This window comes from Sapajus apella, unplaced genomic scaffold (genome assembly GCF_009761245.1).
Source record: "Sapajus apella isolate SASKATOON/1434 unplaced genomic scaffold, GSC_monkey_1.0 scaffold31, whole genome shotgun sequence".
In the NCBI taxonomy this organism is placed as follows: Eukaryota; Metazoa; Chordata; class Mammalia; order Primates; family Cebidae; genus Sapajus; species Sapajus apella.
In genome coordinates this window covers 240,830-266,197 of record NW_022436971.1, presented here as the reverse complement: position 1 = coordinate 266,197, position 25,368 = coordinate 240,830, and the positions used below count along the sequence as shown (strand labels likewise).

General features: G+C 43.4%; 1 protein-coding gene across 24 annotated transcripts in view; it reads right to left on the bottom strand.

Moving 5' to 3' along the window:
- The window catches only part of DTNB (dystrobrevin beta), a 302,922-nt gene extending 278,746 nt beyond the window's left edge, over positions 1-24,176 (bottom strand). For 14 of the 24 annotated variants that reach the window (XM_032293930.1, XM_032293923.1, XM_032293928.1 and 11 more), the window contains exon 1: positions 12,867-13,037. The gene's annotated coding sequence lies outside the window, so the exon portion shown is untranslated. Of the gene's footprint in view, positions 1-12,347; positions 12,433-12,484; positions 12,546-12,797; positions 12,817-12,866; positions 13,039-24,084 lie in introns of those variants that run through there. The other 10 variants (XM_032293926.1, XM_032293912.1, XM_032293921.1 and 7 more) reach the window with 7 other exon arrangements.
- Positions 24,177-25,368: the final 1,192 nt, after the last annotated feature.

Genomic DNA, 25,368 nt, shown 5'->3' with positions numbered 1-25,368 from the left:
GACATTAATTCTCATATACTGCTGGTGAAAGCATAAATATAACACTTCAAACAGCAAAAGCAGTATCTAGTAATATTAAAAATGGATATAGGCCAGGCATGGTGGCTCTCACCTGTAACCCAGCACTTTGGGAGGCTGAGGTGGGCAAATCACGAGGTCAGGAGTTCAAGACCAGCCTGCCCAACATGGCAAAATCCCGTCTCTACTAAAAATACAAAAAAAATTAGCCAGGAGTGGTAGTGGGTGCCTGTAATCCCAGCTACTCAGGAGGCTGAGGCAGGAGAATCACTTGAACTCGAGGCAGAGGTTGCAGTGAGCCAAGATCATGCCAGTTCACTCCAGCCTGGGAAACTAGAGCAAAATTCTGTCTCAAAAAAAAAAAAAAAGGATATACCTAATTACCCAAAAATTTCCCTTCTACAACTATGTCCTAAGGAGACATATACAAGAATGCTTACAATATTGTTTGTAAATGCAAAATCAGAAATAATCTAAATGTCCATCAACAGAAGCATGGGAAAATAAAATTATAGTAAAGTACACAACAGAATACAGCAGAGTTACATTTATTGAGATGGATCAATTTCAGATTTTAATTTTTATTTTTGTATTTTTTTAAAGACAGGGTTTCACCATGTTGGTCAGGCTGGTCTTTAACTCCCGACCTCAGGTGATCCACCCGCCTTGGCCTCCAAATTGCTTGGATTACATGCGTGAGCCACCGCGCCCGGCCTCAATTTCACATTATTAAGTGAAAAGAGTTACAAGAGAATACATAAAAAATATTATTTCTATAAAGTTTAAAAACATGCAAATTAGGGCAGGGCACGGTGGCTCACACCTGTAATCCCAGCACTTAGAGAGGCTGAGGTGGACAGATCACAAGGTCAGGAGATCAAGACCATCCTGGCCAACATGGTGAAACCCTGTCTCTACTAAAAATAGAAAAATTAGCTGGGTGTGATGGCACATGCCTGTAATCCCAGCTACTCGGGAGGCTGAGGCAGGAGAATTGCTTGAACCAGGGAGTTGGAGGTTACAGTGAGCCAAGATCGCATCACTGCACTTAAAAAAAAAAATGCACATTAACAGGAGGAGGACTGGGACTATGGTGAGGTGAACAAGGCACGTAGGCACCAAATTTAAGGAAGTGTCACTCTGGGGGTCACGCAAGCCTAAGACTGAGGGCCTCCTTACCTTACACTGGGGATCTACATGCCTCTTCATTTCACCCTGGCCCTGATCCTGAATATAACACACATACACACACACATACACATACACACACACACAGCAAAAGTATAAAGAAGTATATGCAAATGATAATCATCAAATTCAGAAAAGTGAGTATCTCTGGGGATGGAAACAGAATCATGACTGCAGAGGTATACCAACTCCACTGGCTATGTTTTCTTTCTTAGGCTGGGTTCTAAGTACAATATATTATTCTCTTTCTGTGCTCAATTTATTTAAGTGGAAGTAGATACATATAGATAGATAGATAATTTTTTTTGAGATGGAGTCTTGCTCTTTCACCAGACTGGAGTGCAGTGGCGCGATCTCAGCTCACTGCAACTTCCATCTCCTGGATTCAAGCGATTCCCCTACCTCAGCCTCCTGAGTAGCTGGGACTACAGGAGCACGCCACCACTCCTGGCTAATTTTTTGCATTTTAGTAGAGACGGAGGTTTCACCATGGCCAGGATGGTCTCAATATCCTGACCTCATGATCTGCCTGCCTCGGCCTCCCAAAGTGCTGGGATTACAGGCGTGAGCCACTGCGCCCGACCAAAAAATATATATATTTTTTAATTTACTTTAAGTTCTGGGATACGTGAGCAGAGTGTGCAGGTTTGTTACATAGGTATACGTGTGCCCTGGTGGTCTGCTATACCTATCAACTCATCATCTAGGTTTTAAGCCCAGCATTAGGTATTCGTCCTAATGCTCACCCTCCTCTTGACCCCAGCCCCTGACAGGCCCCTGTGTGTGATGTTTCCCTCCCTGTATCCAAGTGTTCTCATTGTTCAACTCCCACTTGTAAGTGAGAACATGTGGTGTTTGGTTTTCTGTTGCTGTGTTAGTTTGCCGAGAATGAGGCTTCCAGCTTCATCCCTGTTCATGTCCCTCCAAAGGACATGAACTCATTCCTTTTTATGGCTGCATAGTGTTTCATGACGTATACGGGCCACATTTTCTTTATCCAGTCTACGATGGACATTTGGGTTGGTTCCAAGTCTTTGCTATTGTAAACAGTGCTGCAATAAACATATGTGGGCATGTGTCTTTATAGTAGAATGATTTATAATCCTTTGGGTATATAACCAGTAATGAAATTGCTGGGTCAAATGGTATTTCTGGTTCTAGATCCTCAATGAATTACCACACTGTCTTCCACAATGGTTGAACAACAATATGTTATTCTTTATGCTTCATATGTCCTATTTCTTTATAACATTTTAGATCATCTACTTTTAGTATATTCTCTGGTAAATCTTATCCTGAGTGGTTTGGAGGTGGGGAGGCAGTTCTCCATATATTTTATTATTAAAACAGAGTATATCAAATACCATAAGCTCTGTATTTTTAGCCAAATATACATGAACTCTCACAAACTCTATAATTTGGTACAATAGCCATCATTTCAAATCTTCAGCAATGTGTTCTACCAGTATCTCAACAATAGTTACTAATAAAGGATACATTTCAGTTTTACATCATACTCAAATTATTTATCTATATATTATTTCAGCCACTGTTACCAAACAGGAAGAACAAAGGTTTATGGCTTTTTTGTCTTTTATTCTTAAACCCCAAAGAAAAACTTCTAAAATTTATTATTGGCCAGGCTCATGCCTGTAATCCCAGCACTTTGGGAGGTCGAGGTGGGTGGATCACGAGGTCAGGAGTTCAAAAACAGCCTGGCCAAGATGGTGAAACCCCGTCTCTACTAAAAACACAAAAAATTAGCTGGGCATGGTGGCAAGCACCTAAAATCCCAGCTATCTGGGAGGCTGAGGCAGAGAACTTCTTGAACCTGAGAGGTGGAGGTTGCAGTGAGCTGAGATCACACCACTGCACTCCAGCCTGGGTGACAGAGTGAGACTCTGTCTCAAAAAAACAAAAATTATTATTAAGCTTATTAGAATTTTAAGGTACTGGATTAATTACAGCATGACTAATCATCACTGAAAAACATCAATAAGTCTGTCTTCATATTCTGAATGCTTACTATTTAAATATCTCGATTTATAACATTAGCCCATAATACCATTAGTGAGTACTTTCAGGCACAATGTACTCAACAGTGTATATAAATCCATATTTTAAATAGTTTTAGAAATTCTAAGCTATTTTTTATTACTGATTCTCCATCCATCTGATTGGATTACCATTGTTTTTCTATTTTGCATTTGACTGACAAGTTCATCATAGAAATAGAAGTACCCATGTTTTTCTGGCTGTCCATGTGTGTTTGCATTATTGTTTCAATCTTCAGTTGACTCTGAAATTTCATTCTGCATCTTCTTTGCAGGAATCTTTGTGAACCATTTGTCTATTCAGCAAGGTTCATTTTATTCAAATAATATAATATGATCTGAAAGACCCCTAAATTCAGCAGAGGTGAACTAAAATATGTGCTAAAACAATATAAGCAGGTAAATAAGGAGGATCACATTATCGACCCCTTCTAGCTTACCATATCGGACAGACGGCATCAGACACACAGATGGAGTAGAAGTGTCAACTTTATGGGTTAAATATTGGTAAAACGTGATTGCTCATATTTTCTTGTAATACCCTGCCTAGAGGATGATTTTACATACCTCCCACACTTTGGAGACTATTGCTCTTTTTAAAACTAGGTGAGAAGAGCCGGGCGCGGTGGCTCAAGCCTGTAATCCCAGCACTTTGGGAGGCCGAGGCGGGTGGATCACGAGGTCAAGAGATCGAGACCATCCTGGTCAACACGGTGAAACGCCGTCTCTACTAAAAGAAATACAGAAAATGAGCTGGGCATGGTGGCGCATGCCTGTAGTCCCAGCTACTCAGGAGGCTGAGGCAGGTGAATTCCTTGAACCCAGGAGGCAGAGGTTGCGGTGAGCCGAGATCGCGCCATTGGACTCCAGCCTGGGTAACAAGAGCGAAACTCCGTCTCCAAAAAAAAAAAAAAAAAAAAAAACTAGGTGAGAAGACAGGACTGTGCTGAACTTGAGGAGATAATCAGGAGTAGGGATGTTAGAAGCAGAGAGGAAACTAAGGGATCAGGTGACTTGGCCTGAAGTTGCAAAGCTAGGAATCTGTGGAGTTTTGACTACCACAAAGCTCAAGCCCACTCTCTTTTCCACTGTGTCACATCGCCCCCTCCAGGGCAGCATGAGGCCTCAAGGAATAAGGAAAGAATACAGCTCCCAAAAATGGGGTGCTAGCTCAGACCTTAAAATCACAGAGTTAAGTAGGGTTTGAAAGACAGTGCAGCAGAAACTTTGGCTCCTTGTTAGTTCTTATACTCTGTTCTAGCCATAGAAGATAGAGTGTTTCAGACCTGGACTATGTCTACATGCAGAAGTTACGTAACTCCCACAGTAAAGACTAAAGGAAAAGGAGAGAAGCTTTGGAAGTATCTCCAAAATGTCTCTGTACACAGTGCCTTGGTATTAAATAGCCTTTATTTCCTTTAAATCTTTTTGTTAATTTCTTAACCTTGCCAGCTCTCAGCTATGTCAAAGCATCTAAGTATTGAAATTTCTTACTTAAGTTCACCATCTCCCAGTCAGTTTTTCTTTGGATGTCGATTTAATTAAGAGTCAGTGATAACTAAGACTCTCAGTAACACTCAGTTGTAACAAGCCAAAATTTACTGAAAGAGAACTTCCTTATTTCAGAAAATTCTCAAATATCCTTCCTCTAACACTTCTTTTCTCTTCTCTTTCAGGTTAAAAAAAAAAGGGGGAGCCAGGGAAAATAAATGTTCATAAAATCTTAGAGATTTGCTTTTTACAAACCTAAAAGAGTTCTCTAGGTTCCAATTAAAAAATTCAGTAATTGCACTCCAATACTACAGAGTTCTGAATAGCTAAATATAACCTCATACGGCTATGGTAACTATTAAATATACCATGTAAAGCATTTAGCACAATGACTGGCATCAAATAAGAGCCCAATAAATGTTAGTTATTTTTACTGATATAATTATGTACTATTTGAATATAGTGAGGTTACAATGATATTTAGTCCAAATAGTCCTATTTTGACTTATACATATTGTTAATATACAAAAATTCAAGTTTAAAACGTGTTTTCTTTAAAGGTCGTGAGGTTTTTTTGTTTAAAATGAATTAACAAGTATATCACATACATCTGTTTCTCTCAGTTACCTACAACTCAAGAGAGGTCTCTCCTACTCTTAACATGTTAAAGAGGGGAAAAAATAATTCCAAGAAATGCCAAAAAAAAAAAAAAAAAGGCCTCCATAAAATTCAACACCCAATTAAAAATATCAAGAACAGAAGAAAACTTCCTTAAATTGACAAAAGACATCCTCCAGAAACCATCAGTAAACATCGTATTTAACAGTAAATCTCTGGAAACATCACCACTCAGGAAAAAGATTAAAATGCCCAACTATCATACTTCTTGTACTGGAGGGCCTAGTCAATGAAACAACAAAGAAAAAAAGTCATTTGTATAAAGCTGAAACAGGAGCTTGGTTAATTAAATCTTCTAGTCAAAGTGGCCCAGTAAGTACATTCTTTGATGCCACCTTTTGGTTCCAAATACACAATAATGAATAAAATATTTTTTAACAATATTTTTTTTAAATAGGCACAAAAACAAGATAAATCTCTATGTGGAGACATAATGTTGCAAGCAGGACTGAGTCTCTGGGCTTGCTGAATCCTGAGTCCAGAACCAGGTGTACACTTCCTGCAGGGCAGTAGTAACAGAAAGCAAAGGAGGATGAAAATGAAGACATCTGGACCAGACTCACCGCTCAGGGCCAGCCATGATGCTGGACCTGAAGGGAAGCTAAAAAATACTGCTGCCAATCTCTGCCTAGAACTACAATTTATATAATGTTCTAGGCTTAGATAAGTGGGAAAATATAAACACCCTCAGGACCAGGAATTGAGTCAAGACTCATATGCTATGACGGGTGGAAAACAGCCCCAATTAACTCAAAGGGTAGGACCCTGACCCACAATTATCATATCTGATTCCAGACTGAGGTCCTGTAGGTCAGCCCAAGCACCTGAAATATCACCACACAGAGGAGCGTGGGTACAGAGATAAGAAAACAAAATCAAAAGCACTCACTCTCAAAATGGGTCTGCAATTAAGGTGGGCATGGTGGTTCACACCTGTAATCCCAGTACTTTGGGAGACTGAGGCAGGCGGATCACTTGACGTCAGGAGTTCGAGATCAGCCTGGCCAACACGGTGAAACCCCATCTCGACTAAAAGTACAAAAATTAGCCAAGCATGGTGGTGGATGCCTGTAATCCCAGCTACTCAGGAGGCTGAGGCAGGAGAATCGCTTGAACCTGGAAGGCAGAGGCAGAGGCTGCTGAGCCACACTCTGTCTCCAAAAAAAAAGCAAGTCTGTAATTCAAAACTTCAAAACACATGAAGAGATATACTGCTAAGAAAGACAGCCAACAAAACCAACAACTGAATATTATTCCAGATGAAGTTTAATTTTACAGAACAGTCTTACAGAATTATTCTATAAGCACATTTAGGGTACTTGGAAATAAATTTTTTTTTTTTTTTTTCCCAGGAGGCGGAGGTTTCGGTGAACCGCGATTGCGCCAGTGCAATGGCGCAATCTCGGTTCACCGCAACCTCCGCCTCCTGGGCTCAGGCAATTCTCCTGCCTCAGCCTCCCGAGTAGCTGGGACTACAGGCACGCACCACCATGCCCAGCTAATGTTTTGTATTTTTAGTAGAGACGGGGTTTCACCATGTTGACCAGGATGGTCTTGATCTCTTGACCTCGTGATCCACCCGCCTCGGCCTCCCAAAGTGCTGGGATTACAGGCTTGAGCCACCGCGCCCGGCCTGGAAATAAATTTTTTAAAGTATTGAGAATGCAAATGGTACAGTCACTTTGAAAGACAATTTAATAGCTTCCTACAAAGCTTAATATATTCTTACAATACGACCCAGCAATCACTCTCCTAGATATTTTCCCAAGGGAGTTACAAACTTAATGTCTACACAAAAGCCTGCACACAGATGTTTATAGCAGCTTTATTCAAAATGCCAAAAACTAGAAGCAACCAAGATGTCCTTCAGTAGGTGAATGAATAAACAAACTGCGGTAATTCCATCAAATGGAATATTATTATTCAGTGCTAAAAAGAACTGAGCTATCAAGCCACAAAAAAAGACTTAGAGAAAACATACATGCATATTGCTAAGTGAAAGATGCCCGTCTGAGCAGGCTCCATACTATATGCTTCCAAAGCTATGACATTTCCAACTCTAGAAAAGGTAAAACTATAGCTATGTGATGACATTTATTCTGTCTGTACTGTTGAGTATTTTACAAATGAGTGTCCTTCTGAGCCACTTGCAGAGTTGTAACATGCTGTCATGCCATGTAATGCCATTACACGTAATGCCATATTAATGATACATGACATTATGCATTTGTCAAAACCCATAGAACTATGCAATACAAAGAGTGAACTCTAATAGAAATCGTGAACTTCAGCTAATAACAATGTATCAACTTGGTTTATCAATTATAACAAATGTAGCATACTAATGCAAGATGTTAATAACAGGGGAAATTTTGTAGGAGAAAGGGTGGGTATATGGGAACACTGTACTATCCAGTCATATTGGTCAAGGTTGTGTTCATCTATTTTTATCCCATTATGTATATTATTTTTAAAACTGTATTACTGACAATTACACTTGAATATATACACAAAAGAGTTGGAAACAGAGACTTACACAGACATATGCATACCAATGTTCACAGCAGCATTCCTTATAATAGCCAAAAGTGGGAAACAACCCAAATGTCCCTCAGTGAATGAATGAATAAACAAAACCTGGTATATTCATACCAGGGAATATTATTCAGCCTTAAAAAGGAAATTTTGACACATGCTACAATATGAATGAAGTTTAAGGACATTATACTAAGTGAAATCAGCCAGATACAAAAGGGTAAATTTTGTAATGATTCCATTTATATGAGGTGCCTAGAGTAGTGGAATTCATAGAGACAGAAAGCAGGATGGTGGCTGCCAGGGGCTGAGGGAGGGAAGAATGGGGAGTTGGTGTTTAAGGGATACAGAGTTTCAGTTGGGGAAGATGGAAAAGCTCTGGAGACAGTGGTGATGGCTGCATAACAATGTGAATGTATTTCATGCTACAGAACTGTACATTTTAAAAGGGTTAAAATAGGGCCGGGCGCAGTGGCTCACACCTGTAATCCCAGCACTTTGGGAGGCCAAGGCGGGTGAATCACAAGGTCAGAAGATCAAAACCACCCTGGCTAACACGGTGAAAACCCAACTCCACTAAAAATATAAAAAAATTAGCCGGGTGTGGTGGCACAAGCCTGTAAACCCGTTCTCCACTAAAAATACAAAAATTAGTCAGGTGTGGTGGCACGTGCCTGTAATCATAGCTACTCAGCAAGCTGAGGCAGGAGAATCACTTGAACCCAGGAGGTGGAGGTTGCAGTAAGCTGAGATTGTGCCACTGTACTCCAGCCTGAGCGACAGAGCAAGGCTCCATCTCAAAAAAAAAAAAAAAAAAAAAATTGTTAAAATGGTAATGTTTATGTTATGTGTATTTTACTATAATAAAAAAAAATTTTAAGTGCTGAAAAACTAGTCATCCTAATTGAAAAAAAAATTATCTCTCCATCACGCCATACATAGAAATAAATTCCATATGGAAAGCAAAACTTTTTAGAACTTTCAGAAGAAAATATAAGAATATATAATTCACACCCCAGGATAGAGGAAATTTTCTTAAACCAGATACACACCCAAAAGAATGACAAGTCATTTAAGGAAATTTTTCGTAAATATTACATTAAACTTAAATGGTATATACAACCAAATACATTGTTAATAAAGGGAAAGAAAAGCCTAGGACTGGCAGGGTACATTTGCAACACACAGACCCACAAAGAATCAGCATCTAAAGGAGCCCAGCTGTTCCTCAGTGAGTAAAAGACTCTGTGTAGACATTACGCTGTGATGTAAGTCTACAGTGGGGCCAGGTGCGGGGGCTCACGCCTGTAATCCCAGCACTTTGGGAGGATCACTTGCCAGCACGAGCAACATGGCGAGACCGCATCTCTACAAAAAACTAAAATTAACCAGGCATGGTAGCACTCCACTGTAGTCCCAGCTACTTGGGAGAATCATTTGAACTCTGGAGTGCCACTGCACTCCAGCCTGGGCAACACAGCAAGACCCTACCTCAAAAAAAAAAAAAAAAGTCTACACTGAATACTGAATACACTCAGCAGTTAAAAATAAACGGATTAAATCCACAAGTAGCAACATGGTTACAGCCCCATCAATTATATGGCCAAATGTGTACCTCTGACCCAGCAATTGTATTTTTTCATTCACTGCACCAATGGCCCTTAATGAGAATACTAAACAAACTACAATACGTACTGCATAAGAGACTGTGTAGTCTCAGTCTTCTCATAAGAAGACTCAGGTCGATTCCTGAGTTCCAACACGAAAAGATCTCAAAATCATTCTGTTACGGGAAAAAAACTGCTGAACAATGTGTATGGTATGATGTCATTAACGTAGAAGAGAAAAAGCTGCTCTTTTTTTATTCTGTATTACCTGTATATACATGAATCTACACAGAGAATGGTCTGGAAAGACCACAACAAACTGGTAACTTCAGTTTCTGTGAGTAGGTCAGGGGGGCCTTTATTCTGCCTGTACTGTTTGAGTATTTGACATGCAAGTGTGCATTCTGAGCCACCTGCAGAGCTGTAGCACACAGTCACACAGAGTGTGCACTACACAACTCCAGGAGCTGCCAGGCACAGGGACTCCAATGTGAATGGTGCTCCCTAAAGCTGATCTACACAATTAGATGCCACAGCTCTGATGCTCGTGTAATTAAAAATCAATAGAAGTGAGTGGGGAAGGATGGTGAATGGACTGCAAACCAGCATATAGGAACATTCCGGGGCCATGGAAATGTCTTGATTGGAATGATGGTTACAAAGTACACAGCAGTCCCCCCTCAGAAATAAACACTTCATAAGTTTTAAGTTGTGCACCATTCTAAAGAGCGTGATGAAATGTGCCATCCCGTTCTGTCCCACCTGGGATGTGAACCATCCCTTTGTCCAACATATCCACACTGCATAAGCCACACCCTGGTTACTCACTTGTAGCTCTCTCAATTATCAGATTGACCGTCATGGTATCACAGGGCTACTGTTCAAGTAACCACTGTTTTACTTAATAATAAACCCAAAGTGCAAGAGTAGTGATGCTGGCAACTGGGATAAGCCAAAGAGAAGCCAAATACATGCCTAAGAGAAGTTATTAATCTCTCATGGCACCTATCAGTTACAACTTTATCATAGGTGCTTATATACAGGAAAAAAAAACAGTCTGTATAGGGTTTGGAATTAGCTGTGGCTTCAGGCACCCACTGGCTCTTGGAACATGTCCCTGAGGGTAATGGGGGGACTACTGTGCATATTTTTTCAAAACTCATCCAACCACTCATGGGAAATCTGTGCATTTTATCGTGTCAACTATGTGTCAAAAAGTTAGTTTTAACTCCAGCCTGGGTAACAAGAGTGAAACTCCGTCTCAAAAAAAAAAAAAAAAAAGTTAGTTTTAAAATAAATATATAAACAAAATATCATTGAGAGGGCCTGGAATAAGGCACCCAGAATTGCAGAACCTAGGCACCCCTAAACAAGAGACCTGCTGGTTGTACAGTCCTAAAACAGGAGAAAGTAATTTACTTCTTCAAGGCTTCCTATACAATGCCAGATTTTGATTATTACTCTTATTTTTCACATGAAGAAACTAAGGCCCCAAGAGATTAATATAAAGCCATAAAATAAACAATAAATTGAATTTCTCTTGGTTTTAAGTCTAATTTTCCAACCATAGGTAGAAATTTGTCTTTCAAATTTCTAGTGGACATCCAAAAACCCTGCCAGCACTACCTTGAGTGTACAACCCCTTTCAAAGGCAACTCCACTTATGCATGATAAAAATCCTCAAAGAACTCATAAAAGGTCAAGTTTTAATCTGGCAGGCAAAGTAACCTAACAGGCACTGCAACCCAGCGAACGGAAACAGCAGCCTGGAGCTCCAGACTTCAGAGATTCAGCCAAGGCAGAGAACAGGTAGAATTCCAGCCCTTACAGAAAAGCAAAGGCACAAACAGGCTCGGACTACAGATCTAAGATTCAAGAACCAGGATAAAAATGAAAAAGTGTTCTCTAGACAAAACTACCCTCTTCCTTCTCAAGTGATAGAAAAAGCCAATGGGAGAAGGACCAAAACGGGATGATCTCACGCAACAGCCGAAGGAGCAAGCTCCTGACAGCCAACACGCAAGCAACATGGGAAGGTGGTAGCATGGCTACAGGAAACCAAGACCTCGCCCCCTTAGCCATTGCTTTAACGTGCCCAGACCAAAGAACTGGGGTTGCCTCGCATGGCAGAAAAAAGAAAAAAAAAAAAAAAAAAAAAAAGGCAGAGAGAGAGAGAACTTGAGGAACAGGGGAAATCCAGCAACCTTCCCTAACACTAGAGTGGCTGACACTGCTCCATGTCAAATGTGGCAAACCTTGCCTGCCCATTCATTCTTGCAATAGACATTAATGGCTCCACCGCTGTGAGCCAGGCAACATTCTGAGGATTTAGCAGTGAATAGTCATGGACCTTAGTTCCACTTGGGAAGGAAGGAAACTTCCTTTCTTTCCAAACGTCTTGTTTCCCCTCTGAGAGTCCCCTTTAAATGGTACCCATAGGAGCCTTCAAAACTCTCCCAAATTTCTCCCACAGGCTTCTTTGACCTTTCTGCTTTATCCCCAAAACCACGGAATTTATGGCTCCAATTTCCCAATACTGAGAAAAGACAAAAAAGACCTAAAGTGAATAGGACACGAGACATAAAATTCGATGCTCCTTTGTATTTTATGTGCATCCCTTCACAGCCACACTGTCAGCACCTCAATAACGAATGACGGTGTGTTTCATACTATTTCGTGGCCCCAGTGCTGACTAAGGTTCTCTACCCCACAGTAGATGGAAGGTCTTCCTAATCCCAAGGCCTGGCACGGGAATTTAATGGCAAGCATTCGTTACCAGCATCCTCCTCTCGGGACACTTTCCAGTCCAGGGTGACCTCCCGGACAGGTTCGCTATCAGGCGCCTCGGAAAACAGTGATTTGGGGTGATCTGAAACAAATACTCTTCCGTCTGCCAGGGCCTGCCCGCCACACCTGCCCTCTGCCAGGACCTGCCTCCCTCGCCCCTTCAGCACCTAACGCAGAGCCGCCTCCCGGCGAGCCAGGATCGGGCAGCATCAAGCCGGCGCCGCGCCCCCGCTCGCGCCCGCGCCCCGGCGCGCTCCGGACCCCGAGATCCCTCGCGGCCCGGGCTCAGCCGCATCCCCACCGCCTGGTCCTCCTCGCAGCCGCGCGGGTGCAGCGGCCCCGGCTCCCCGCGCCCTCCCCGCCTCCAGCGGCCCCCCACCCGCAGGCTCCCGGGTCCCGGGTCCCGGGTACCGGCGCAGCGCAGACTCCCGTCCCGCACCTCGCGGGCGCCAGGCTCCAGCCACGCTCTGCTCCCCGCAGCCCCGGCGGCCGCCGCGGACCCCCAGCTTGCTCACTTCCCGGCCGGAGCAGGGGGCGTCGGGAAGGTCTCCGGCGGCCTCACTCCTCCGCCCGCTCCGGCCAGGCCCCCTCGGCTGAGGCAGCAGCGGCGCCCACTCAGGCCCCGGAGCCGCCCCCGCGGCGAACGTTCGCAGCGCCCGGCTCGCGCCGCTTCCCCGCCCGGCACGCGCAGCGCCCGCCCCCGGCGCGAGGGCGCGAGGGCGCGAGGGCGGAGAGCGGAGGTGGCGGGGGGTGGGGGGACGCGCGCCCAGCGCGCGCGCGCGGCTGGGGGCGGGGCTTCTGCGCGTGGGAAGGGGGCGGGAGCAGCCGAGCACCCCCTCGGCCCCGCCCCCGCGGCCGTGCCCCGCCCCCCGGTCGTCCGCGGGTTCCGGGCAGGCGGGAAGCTGACTCTGTCCAGGCTTCTCCCGCTCGCTGGCGCCGGGCCGGGTGCCTTTCCAAGCGCAGGTATCTGCCCGCGGGGTGCCCGGCCCGACGTGACTACAGGGCAAAGAATGCAAAGAGCCACCCCGTGAATCATTCCCAGCGCCTGAGCACGAGCCTCTGCCCGAGTGACCCCTGTGAACTCCGCAAGCTCGTTGGGCAGCGGCGTGCGCCCCGCACTGCCCCAGGTGCCTATGGGCGCACGGTCACGATCACGGTCACGGCGCCTGGGCTCGAGGCGCCCATAACTTAGCGGGGAAAACAGCCATGTACACAACCAGGTCCGGTGACCCGTGCAGAGCCAAGCCTCGGTGCGGTGCTTTGGGAAGGCACAGGAGCTAGAGATGATTTCTACTTGGACGCCGCGGAGGGCTTCCTGGAAGAAGCGGCATTTATGATCAGCCTCGAAGGAAGAAAAGTCTTAGGAGGAAAAAGGGAGGACATCAGGGCTGGGAAAACAGCTTGGGCAAAGGAGCCAGGGGCAGCCAGGTTTACCTTCTCAGCGCCAATTTTTTTGTGTTTTACATCCATCTTTTATAGAATTCTTTCCAAACTATGTGAAATGCAGGAGATAGTGCCAAATTAGGAATAGGTAGGACTTTTTAAATGGCTCGAATGGTCATTTTTCTCAGTTATTTAAGACTCAAAACAGCAGCGTCCTTAATTTAAGTGCTGTTGGTCAATGATGAAGGCTGTAAGCTCCCGAGCTAAGCAACCCCAGCCTGCATGCTGGGAGTATGGTTTTCACTGTTTTTTGGCACCTTATGGTAAGGCAGATCGTGCCACCTCCTGCTGCTGTCTGCCTGCCTGCCTTTAGAACACCCTCTTCCTCCTCTCCTCTTTTTATTTTTAAACTCCTATGGTGAAGGAAATGCTGATAACCAACTTTGTTAAATGGGAACAAATAGGTTCCTCAAAAGATGGGCATTTTCTGGCTGGGCACTGTGGCTCCCCCTGTAATCCTAGCACTTTGGGAGGCTGAGGTGAGCAGATCACTTGAGGTCAGGGATTCGAGACCAGCCTGGCCAACATGTCAAAACCCCATCTTTACTAAAAATACAAAAATTACCTGGGCGTGATAGCATACGCCTGTGATCCCAAGCCTGTAACCCCAGCAGTTACTTGGGAGGCTGAGGCAGGAGAATGGCTTGAACCCAGGAGGCAGAGGTTGCAGTGGGCTGAAATTGTGCCACTGTACTCCAGCCTGGGTGACAGAGTGAGACTCCTCCTCAAAAAAGCAAAACAAAACAAAAAGATGGGCATTTTACCTTTCATACATAAAGTGTGTGAATATTTTCATGCTTTAGGAGACTTATCTCTTGTAGGCACGGTCTTTGCTATGTTTTGAACATATTAAGATACTCAGAATACAGGTAAGAGACATCTAGCTTCTTCATTTGCCCTTTCTGAGCACCCACTATGTGGAAGGCATTGAGAGGGTAAATATTGATTCTGTTCTTTGGAGAAAAGATGTGTAAATAATATAAAATAAATGTGTAAATATTGCTTGCTATGTTTGTCCTATCGATTGAAACCAAGGTAATTTCAATATGTGGACTAGACAAGCATGAACCATAAGGGAATTAAATACTTCAAGTACACTTGTATTCGCATCTCTCCATCTCTGTTCTGTATTTCTTCACCTCCCACATCCTCAGAAAACTTTTCAAACATCTTTCAATCATTCTCCCCCTCTCACTCCAAAATTACCAACTTGTCTTTACTTGTCTCTTTCCTGCATCATCTTGTCCTCAAGAAAAAAGGGAGAACCCCTTTCTCTGTCTCTCTGGATTCTGCTTCAGTTACTAGTCCTTCTCCGTGTTTCCCTTCACAAATGTCTTGAAAGTCACCTTCTCTCATCTCTACCTCCTTGGCAGCTCCTCAGCTCCTCAAACCTGTGGAGTTTCTGTCCAGACCACATCACTGCACTGCTCTGTCATGAGTGGCCTGTTGGATCCTAAATACCACAAGCCATATTTGAGTCCCCCTATTATCAGAACTCTCAGTGACATTTGACAACACAGAGCACTCCACTCTTTCTGGAACTCCCTCGGTGACATGGTGTGACCCCCCTCTTAACCTCTGTGACCACTTCTCAGTCTCACAGATTCTCTCCTCTGCTCATTTCACTCCACACATCCTCCCTGTCTGCATCTGCTGCATATCAGCAACACCCAAGTGCTGTATCTCCAGCTCAGGCCACTCATCTGGGTTCCTTATTCACAAAAGCCTGCTGGACTTCTGTACCTGGGTGTCCTAGAGACACCCACACTCTACACATCTAAACTACTGTCCAAACAGTTGCCCAATTCAGAATCCTGGGAGCCATTCCTCATTCCTTCTTCTCCCGCCACCCCTCTGCCCTGACTCCATACCCAACAACCGCGAAGTACCATTGATGTTGCCTCATAAAAAAATACCTAGAATCTGTCCCTCTTATCCCCTCTTTCCCCTAAACTAATGCAGCAGCTTTTTTTTTTTTTTTTTTTTTTTTTTGAGATGGAGTCTTGCTGTGTTACCCAGGCTGGAGTGCAGTGGCGTGATCTTGGCTCACTGCAACCTCTGCCTCCCAGGTTCAAGCGATTCTCCTGCCTCAGCCTCCCAAGTAGCTGGGATTACTGGCTCCTGCCTAACCAGGCTAATTTTTATACATTTAGCAGAGATGGGGTTTCACCATGTTGGCCAGGCTGGTCTCCAACTCCTGGCCTCAAGTGATGCGCCCTCATCGGCCTCTGGATTAGAGGCATGAGCCACTGCGCCCAGCTGGGAACACTTATTCTTAAAGCCCTGAGCTGTTATGTAAAATATGTAAGTCCCCAGAAAGGGCCTACATGGAGGAGAGCACCTTGCTGATCCTTGCTGGTATGAGTGAAACTGTCGTAAATGCCCTATATTACCCCAAACATAAGCTGAATACCACTGAGTGACCTCAGCTGAAGCCATGTGGAACAGAAGAATCATCCAGCCAAGCCCTACCCAAATTCCTAACCCCAAAGACTGTGAAATTACAATTAAAATGGTTCTTACTTTAGCCCATTCTTTTTAGGGTAGATGTTTTATTATGGCGTCTGGTAGCCAAAATGTTGGCATCAGACTTCTCAAGAGCAACATACAAAGCCAGGCAGTAGCGATACAGCATTTTCAGCATTTTCTAGAAACTTAAGGAACAAAGATGCAAGCGAAGGATTTTATATCCATCCATTCGTGCTGTTTTTAAAACATCCAGTCGATAAAAAAGAACTGTTTACAAAATGCATGACTCAGAGAATGCTGTACATACAAGCCCATCTTAAGCATCTAGTAGAGCAAGGTCAGCAAATTTTCTAAAGCATCTGATGGTAAACATTTTGGGTTTGGTAGCCTAACTACATCAGCCTGCTGCTGTGGCACAAAAGCAACCATACATGACATGTTAATAAGTGATCCTTGGGCAGATCACCAGGTCAGGAGTTTGAGATTGGCCTGGCCAATACGCGGAAACCGTGTCTCTACTGAAAATACAGAAATTAGCCAGGCGTGGTGGTGGGCACCTGTAATCCCAGCTACTCAAGAGGCTGAGGCAGAAGGATTGCTTGAAACCGGAAGGCAGTGGTTGCAGTGAGCCAAGATCGCGCCACTGCACTCCAGCCTGGGTGAAAGAGTGAAACTCCATCTCAAAAAAAATTTTTACATTTCATATTTCCTTTGACACATCTCCTTGACAGGTAGTTTGACTATATGAGTATAATTATCTTTTGAAATTTAAGATTTTGCCTAGATGCTGTTAGGAGATATTGACCAGACGTTTCAATCCCCACAAATGGCTTGTTATATGCCTGAATGAAAATATCTTTGCTGCTTCGATCACGTACACCTCGAAGGAAGGGGTAATTTAATAGAGGCTGTCATAGTTCATCATTGTCAATAAACTTTGACCTGACCTTTAAAAAAAAGATTACGTTCTGACAAAATTATATTTACAAAAACAGACATTGGTCTGGTTTTGGCTCATGAGCTATAGTTTGCCACCCCTATACTAGAGGAAAATAAATAAATTTATTAAGTAAGCACCTCACAAAACACAAGGCCAGTATGATTTAAGAAAATAATATACCATGATCCAAGCGGGGTTTGTGTATTAGTCCACTAGAGCTGCCATCACAAAGTATTCAGATTGGTTGGTTTAAAGAACAGAAATGTATTTTCTCACAGTTCTGGAGGCAACAAGTTCCAGATCAAGAAACTGGCAAGGGTGGGGCGTGGTGGTTCATGCTTGTCATCTCCATACTTTGGGAAGCAGAGGAAGAAGAAGTACTTGAGCCTACGAGTTCAGGACCAGACTGGGCAACACAGTAAGACCCCACCTCTTAAAAAAAAAAAAAAAAAATTGAGACAGAGTGTTGTTCTGTTGCCCAGGCTGGAGTGCAGAGGTGTGATCTCAGGTCACTGTAACCTCTGCCTCCCAGGTTCAAGTGATTCTCCTGCCTCAGCTTTCCAAGTAACTGGGATTACAGGCACCTGCCACCACACTCAGCTAATTTTTGTTTGATTTTTAGTAAAGATGGGGTTGGTTTCGAACTCATGACCTCAGGTGATTCACCCGCCTTAGCCTCCCCGAGTGCTGGGATTATAGGCACGAGCCACCACACCCAGCCCCGCCCAAAAATTGTTTTTAAATAGTCAGGCATGGTGGTGCGTGTCTGTGGTCCCAGCTACTCAGGAGGCTGAGGCAGGAGGATCCCTCGAGCCCAGGAGTCCGAGGCTGCAGTGAGTCAAGATAGTGCCACTGCACTCTAAAGCAAGACAAAGCAAGACTCCATCTCAAAAAAAAAAAAAAAAAAAAAGATGTTGGCAGGGTCAGTTGTTCTGAGGCCTCCTCTTTGGTTTGTAGGTGGCTGCCTTCTCCCTGTGTCTTAATGTGCTCCCTCTCTACTGTACATGTGTGCACCCTAGCCTCCTCTTCCTACAAGCACACTAGTCCTATTGAAGTAGGACCCATCTATAATAACCTCATTTAACTTAATTACCTCTTGAAAGACCCTAGCTCCAAATATAGATACATTCTGAGGTACCGGGGATTAGGACTTCAACAACCTAAATGTAAAAGCTAAGGCTATGAAACTCTTAGAAGAAAACATAGGTATAAATCTTCATTACCTTGGGGCTGATAAAAGCAAATGACAAAAGAAAATATAGCCACACTGATGTTATCAAAATTTAAAACGTTTGTATGTCAAAAAATACCATCAAGAAGATGGAAAGACAGCCTACAGAATGGACAAAAATATTTCCAGATGATATATATAATAAGGAACTTATATCCAAAATATATAAGGAATAACTAGACACAACAATTATAAAACAAATCAGCCGGGCGCGGTGGCTCACACCTGTAATCCCAGCACTTTGGGAGACTGAGGCTGGCAGGACACCTGAGGTCGGGAGTTTGACATCAGCCTGACCAACATGGAGAAACCCCGTCTCCACTAAAAATGCAAAATTAGCCGGGTGTGGTGTGCATTCATGCAATCCCAGCTTTTCGGGAGGCTGAGCAGAATTGCTTGAAGCCGGGAGGCAGAGGTTGCCGTGAGCCGAGATTGCTCTACTGCACGCCAGCCTGGGCAACGAGAGTGAAACTTCATCTTATCTTTGCCCTATTGCAAAATGGACAAGATATTTGATGAGACATTTCTTCAAAGAAGATATACAGAAGGCCAAGAGGCACACAGAAAGATGCTTGACTTGATGAACTACTGGGGATATGCAAATCAAAAACACAACGAGATACCACTTCATCGCCCCAGATGACTATGTTATTGGGCAATAAAAAAAAGAACGGAGTGCTGCCACATGCTGCCACGTGGATACACCCAGAAAACATGACATGCTAAGTGAAAGAAGCCAGCCACTGAAGACCACATATCGTGTGATTCCATTTTATTTTATTTTATTTTATTTGTTTCTTTTTTTGAGACAGAGTCCTGGACTGTCGCCCGGGCTGCAGTGCAATGGCACAATCTCAGCTCACTGTAAACTCCACCTCCCGGGTTCACATGATTCTCCTGCCTCAGCCTCCCAAGTAGCTGGAATTACAGGTGCACACTACCATGCCCAGCTAATTTTTGTATTTTTTTAAGTAGAGATGGGATTTCACTATGTTGGCCAGACTGGTCTTGAACTCCTGACCTCATGATCTGCCCGCCTCAGCCTCTCAAAGTGCAGGGATTACGGGCATGAGCCACTGCCCAGACTGATTCCATTTTACGAAATGTCCAGAATAGGGAAATCCACAGAGACAGAAAGGATATCAGTCAATGCGTGGGGCTGGAGAGGTGGGAAGGAATGAGGAGGAGCTGCCAGTGGGTATGGGATTGCTTTTGGAAGTGATGAGAATGTTCTAAAGTTGATTGTGGGGATGGTTGCACAACTCTTGTTAATATACTACAAACTATTTAATTGTAAACTTTACCTAGGTGAATTATACAGTTTGTAAATTATATCTAATAAAGTTGTTGTTTTATTTTTCACTGTCGTTGTTGTTTCAGACAGGGCATACTCTGCTGTCATGCTGGACTGCAGTGTCACCCAGCTCACTGCAGCCTTGCCCTCCCAGGCTGAAGCCTTCCTCCCACTCCAGCCTCTCTCACAAGTAGCTGGGACCACAGGCGTGCACCATTGCACCCAGCTAATTTTTTTTACTTTTTTTTTGCAGGAACAAGGTGTCACTATGTTGTCTAAGCTGGCCTTGAACAGCTGGGCTCAAGTCATCTTCCTGCCTTGGCCTCCCAAAGTGCTGGGATTACAGGTATGTGCCACTGCACCCAGCCAGCTGTTCCCATCAAAAAAATAAAACTATGAAACCCTCCTCAAAGATGCATATGTATAGTTGAAGAAGACATCACTTGGTTTTGTTTAAAATATCTCAATGTTGTTAACAGTTCTCCTTATGTTAATTTATAAATTTAATATGATTCTCCAAAAAATATAAACAAATTCCTTTCTGCAGCTATACAAGTTGATACCAAAGTTTATGTGGAAAAAAAATAAACACTCAAGGATAACCAGTAAGACACAGAAAAGGAAGGGATATGAGAGGAGACCAGCCCTAGCAAATATTAAAACATGCTATAGAGCTTTCTGAATGAAAACAGTGTGGTTCTGTTTCATTTGATTTCATAGGCAAACCAATGAAATCAAATAGAAACTTCAGAAATTAACTTACTGCTTATGAAAATCCAGTAGACAATAAACAGTCAAATGACTGAGGCAAAGATGGGCTTTTTAATAAATGGTGTTGGGAGGCAGGGCTCGGTGGCTCATGCCTGTAATCCCAGCACTTTGGGAGGTTGAGGCAGGTGGATCACTTCAGGTCAGGAGTTTGAGACCAACCTGGCCAACATCGTGAAACCCTGTCTCTATTAAAAACTACACAAATTAGCTGGGTATGGTGGTGGGTAATCCCAGCCACTCAGGAGGCTGAGGTAGGAGAATCTCTTGAACCCGGGAGGAAGAGGTTGCAGTGAGCCGAGATCACTGCCATTGCATTCCAGCCTGGTAAACAGAGCAAGATTCTGTTTCAAAAAAAAATGGTATTGGGGCAATTGAATATTTATACTCTGTTGGTGAGATTATGGAAAAACACATTGCTGTAAGAAATGAAAAATAGTATAGCCCTTATGGAGAAGCATTTGGTAAGATTTAAAGAAACAATTTGTACATTTACATTTCAACCTAGCACTCCCACTTCTAGGAATTTATGCTAAAGATACCTCCAAAATACATAGGCATGCTTACATATGTAAGTTTCTTCGTTGCACCATAATTTGCAAAAATGTTTGTATTTGCATGGGAAACTAACTAAACACCCAAACATGAAAGACTGATTGACTACATATGGTACTTAAATACAATGGGGTATTATGAGGCCGTCAAAAGGAATTCAGAAGATTTTACTGACTGATCCATAGTCATTACCAAGATATACGACTGGGTTTTTTTGTTGTGTTTTTTTTGTTTTGAGACAGGGTCTTGCTCTGTAATCCAGGCTGGAGTGCAGTGGTGCCATCATATGTCACTGCCACCTGGACCTCCCCAGGCTCAGGTAATCCTCCTACCTGAGCCTCCCAAGTAGCTGAGACTACAGGTACATGCCTCTATGCCCAGCTTATTTTTTTGTAGAGACAGGGTTTCACCATGTTGTCCAGGCTCAGAAATTTCAATTCTTAGAACTTATTTTATTGAAACATTGTTATGTGTAATTAAATGTATGCAATAGAATATCTTACCAGAGTTATTTCTCAAAACCAAAATTCAAAAAAATACTTACAGAGCTCTGATTAAATTAAATTATGTGATAGAAGAGTCCCAAATCATTAAAATAACACTGTAAAATAATGTTTTAGATAATATAAAATGGTATATGTAGTATGGCTCAAATTTTGTTTAAAAATATGTGTGAGAGACCAGGCATAGTGGCTCACGCCTGTAATCCCAGCACTTTGGGAGTCTAAGTCAATTGAATCACCTGAGGTCAGGAGTTCCACAGCAGCCTGGCCAACATGGTGAAACCCTGTCTACTAAAAATACAAAAAAAGCAAAGAATTAGCTGGGCGTGGTGGTGCATGCTTGTAGTCCCAGCTACATGGGAGGCTGAGGTAGAAGAATTGCTTGAACCCCAAAGGCGGAGGTTGCAGTGAGCTGAGATCCATCATTGCACTCAGCCTGGGCAACAGAGCAAGACTCCATCTCAAAAAAAAAAAAAAAATGTGCGAGACAACATAATAGAGAAAGGTGCAAGCATTTTATGGAAGAGAAAACACATGGCCAATAAACATAGAAAAAGATCCTCAATTTCATTAGTATTCAGGAAAATGCAAATTAATACTACAAAGTTGTACAGCTACTAGCATGGCAAGTTTTAAAGTTTCACAATTCCAAATGTTGGAAAAAAGGCTAATCAATTGGAAACTCCTATACAGTAATGGTGAGAGTATAAATCGGTACAACCATTTTGCCAATACTTAACAGAGTTGAAATTCTACATACCTTATATCCAGCTATTCAACCCCGAAGATACTCTTCACACATGCAGCAAGGGGAATATACAATCACTGCACTGTCCTTAGTACTTTTTTTCTGGAGGCAGAGTCTCGCTCTGTCACCCAGGTTGGAGTGAAGTGGCATAATCTTGGCTCACTGCAACCTCCGCCTCCCGGGTTTAAGCAATTCTCATGCCTCAGCATCCAGGGTAGCTGGGATCACAAGTGTGCACCAGCACACCCAACTAATTTTTGTATTTCATAGAGACAGGGTTTCACCATGTTGCCCAGGCTGGTCTTGAACTCATGAGCTCAGGCAATCTGCCTGCCTCAGCCTCCCAAAGTGCTGGGATTACAGGCATGAGCCACCACTCCCAGACTGTTCTTGGGACTTATGAAAACAATCCAAATGGCCAGCAAGAGAAAAACGAATGTATAAATGTGTATATCTCCACAGTGGAAATATTAAACAGCAGCAAAAATAAAAGAACATTTGCATAACACAACATGGATAAATTTAACCAACATTTTTCTTAGTGAAAAAAGCAAGAAACATATGACTCATAGCATGTTACCATTTTTACAAAGCTCAAAATCAAATAAACACAAACAATTTCTAAAATTACTTTAATAAGGCAAGGGAAAACAAAAATAAGGCAAGGGAATAATCCTCCCACCCCATGAGAGAAAGTGGTAGACTAAGGGGTGCACTTAGGTAAATGACAATTACTGCCATTATTTGTAATGTTTTGATTCTTGTGGGGGGAGTGTAATGTTACATATATTCTTTGAATATATCAAATATAATATTTTCAAAGATAAAGGGGAAAAGTGTGTGTTTGTTGTGTTCCTTTAATAAGACTGGATGAATATAAACCAAAATATCAGAAGTTATCTCTGGGTAACAGGATTAAGAATTATTTTAATTTTCTTTGCATTTGTTTGTATTTTCAAACTTGTCTCAAATGAACATGTACTTTTTTGGAGGCAGGAAGAAAAATATTTCTAAAAATCTGTGCTAGAACCTGTTCTATTTCCATTCCACAGTCTGAACATCCAAGTCTTAATTACCATAGTGATAAATGATCTGGGGAAGAGGTGCGTGGTGGAATCGCCAAGGTCGTCTGCCAGGTAGTGAGTGAGCTAAGAGTGGCAGGGAGGAGGCTACAGAAGGATGTGAGCGAGCTGCGTGGGAGGGCAGACACCTGCCCGCCGAGTGTCAGTGTGGGCAGGAGGAAGGTAATAACAGCTGAAGGAAAACAATTTAATGAACCTGAAAACCATCCCTTAAAGTTATAAATAAAATCCACTGTCCAGCCTGCTCCGGCTTCTAACCTCCTCCTCCCACCTCCGCCCCCATCCCGCCAAAAATACCAAGAACGTGCAGATAGCAATACTCAAAACAAAACATCATAATTGCATCTTTGTATCAAATTATTATACATTGACACCATAATGTGTGTCGTTCTGTTCTCTGCCATTTACAGATGGCGTGACAGGACTGGAAGGGGTCCAGGAGAGAGTAATTAAAATGATTAGCAGAAAGAGGGTCCTTCACAGGAGGCAAACAAAAACCAAAATCCATCCTTCAGGGGACGGTGAGAGCTTGGCTGCCAAAGGTCCGCACAGTCTGGACACAGACAGTGTTGCCGAATCTCACAGTACCAGCCGTACGGGGTAGCACGCCATCAGTGTTGACAGAGGCAGATTTGGAAGAAATGAATAGGAACTGCTATTTTGCATGGCAAATAACAATGTGGAAATCCTTACCCCCAGAGGCTGAAGCCTGAGTCCTCGGTCTTGTCCAAATGTGGAAGGAAGCTGGCACAGAAAACCAGCTCGAACACCTCTGAGTGGGATTCGGAGGGCGGGGAAGAGAGGCAGTGCTGGATAGTGGTGTTGATCTTTACTCTGTATCATCCTGCAGATTATGAGAGCCTGTGACAAACTGCATGAAAAACCTTTCGAGACAAAGCTTTCTAAGATTTATCTCATGAACAGCAGTTGTATTCTTCAATAAAACTGTCCTTAGGTGTCAAGCTGAAGTTTGGACTGGCTTGGATAGCTAGCGAGATTTCTGTCGTAGTATTTTCCAGGTGCTGGGATTACAGGTGTGAGGAGCTGTCATTCTGCCATACCATGCAAAGTTCATGAGGCCAGAGGCTTGATGGCACCCCAAAAGATCCCCAAGAATTACCCCAAGAAGGCAATCCAGAGGCTAGAGTGTCCAAGGAAGAGTGTCTTACAGGTTTCGTTAGTTTATCAAAGGCTGTTTATTTATGTAGTGTTGTCAAACACCTGAAAATGTCAACAAATTCTATGTTGACAAAACTTTCTAAACTGGCTCAAGGGTCATTCAAGCTGTTCTCACATACCTGTCACCTGGTATGCTTTTGAGAAAATATACCTGCACCCAAAGTTCATCTAGATGAACTAATTTTTTTTTTTTTTTTTTTGAGACGGAGTTTCGCTCTTGTTACCCAGGCTGGAGTGCAGTGGCGTGATCTTGGCTCACCGCAACCTCCGCTTCCTGGGTTCAAGCAATTCTCCTGCCTCAGCCTCCCGAGTAGCTGGGACTACAGGCTAGTGCCACCATGCCCAGCTAATTTTTGTATTTTTAGTAGAGACAGGGTTTTACCATGTTGACCAGGATGGTCTCGATCTCTTGACCTCGTGATCCACCCGCCTCGGCCGCCCAAAGTGCTGGGATTATAGGTGTGAGCCATCACACCTGGCGGAACTAATTTTTTTTAAGAGACAGAGTCTTGCTCATTGCAGCCTCAAACTCTTAGGCTCAGGAGATCCTGTGGCTTCAGCCTCCCAAAGCACTAGGACCAGGCATGAGCCACTGCACCTGGGCTGAATTTTTTTTAAGTGACCCCAAGTGGTATAATGTGCAGCCAGGGTAGAGGAGCACTGAGCTTCTCCCATTTGTTAAAGTTAATTATTTGAAGGGTTTCTGGCTGTAGGAAGAGTGCAAAGGGCGCTGGCAGCTAGCTGGGATAGAAGTAGAGACCATTCCACCGGCTCAGCGCGCAAGGTCTGAAATATGTC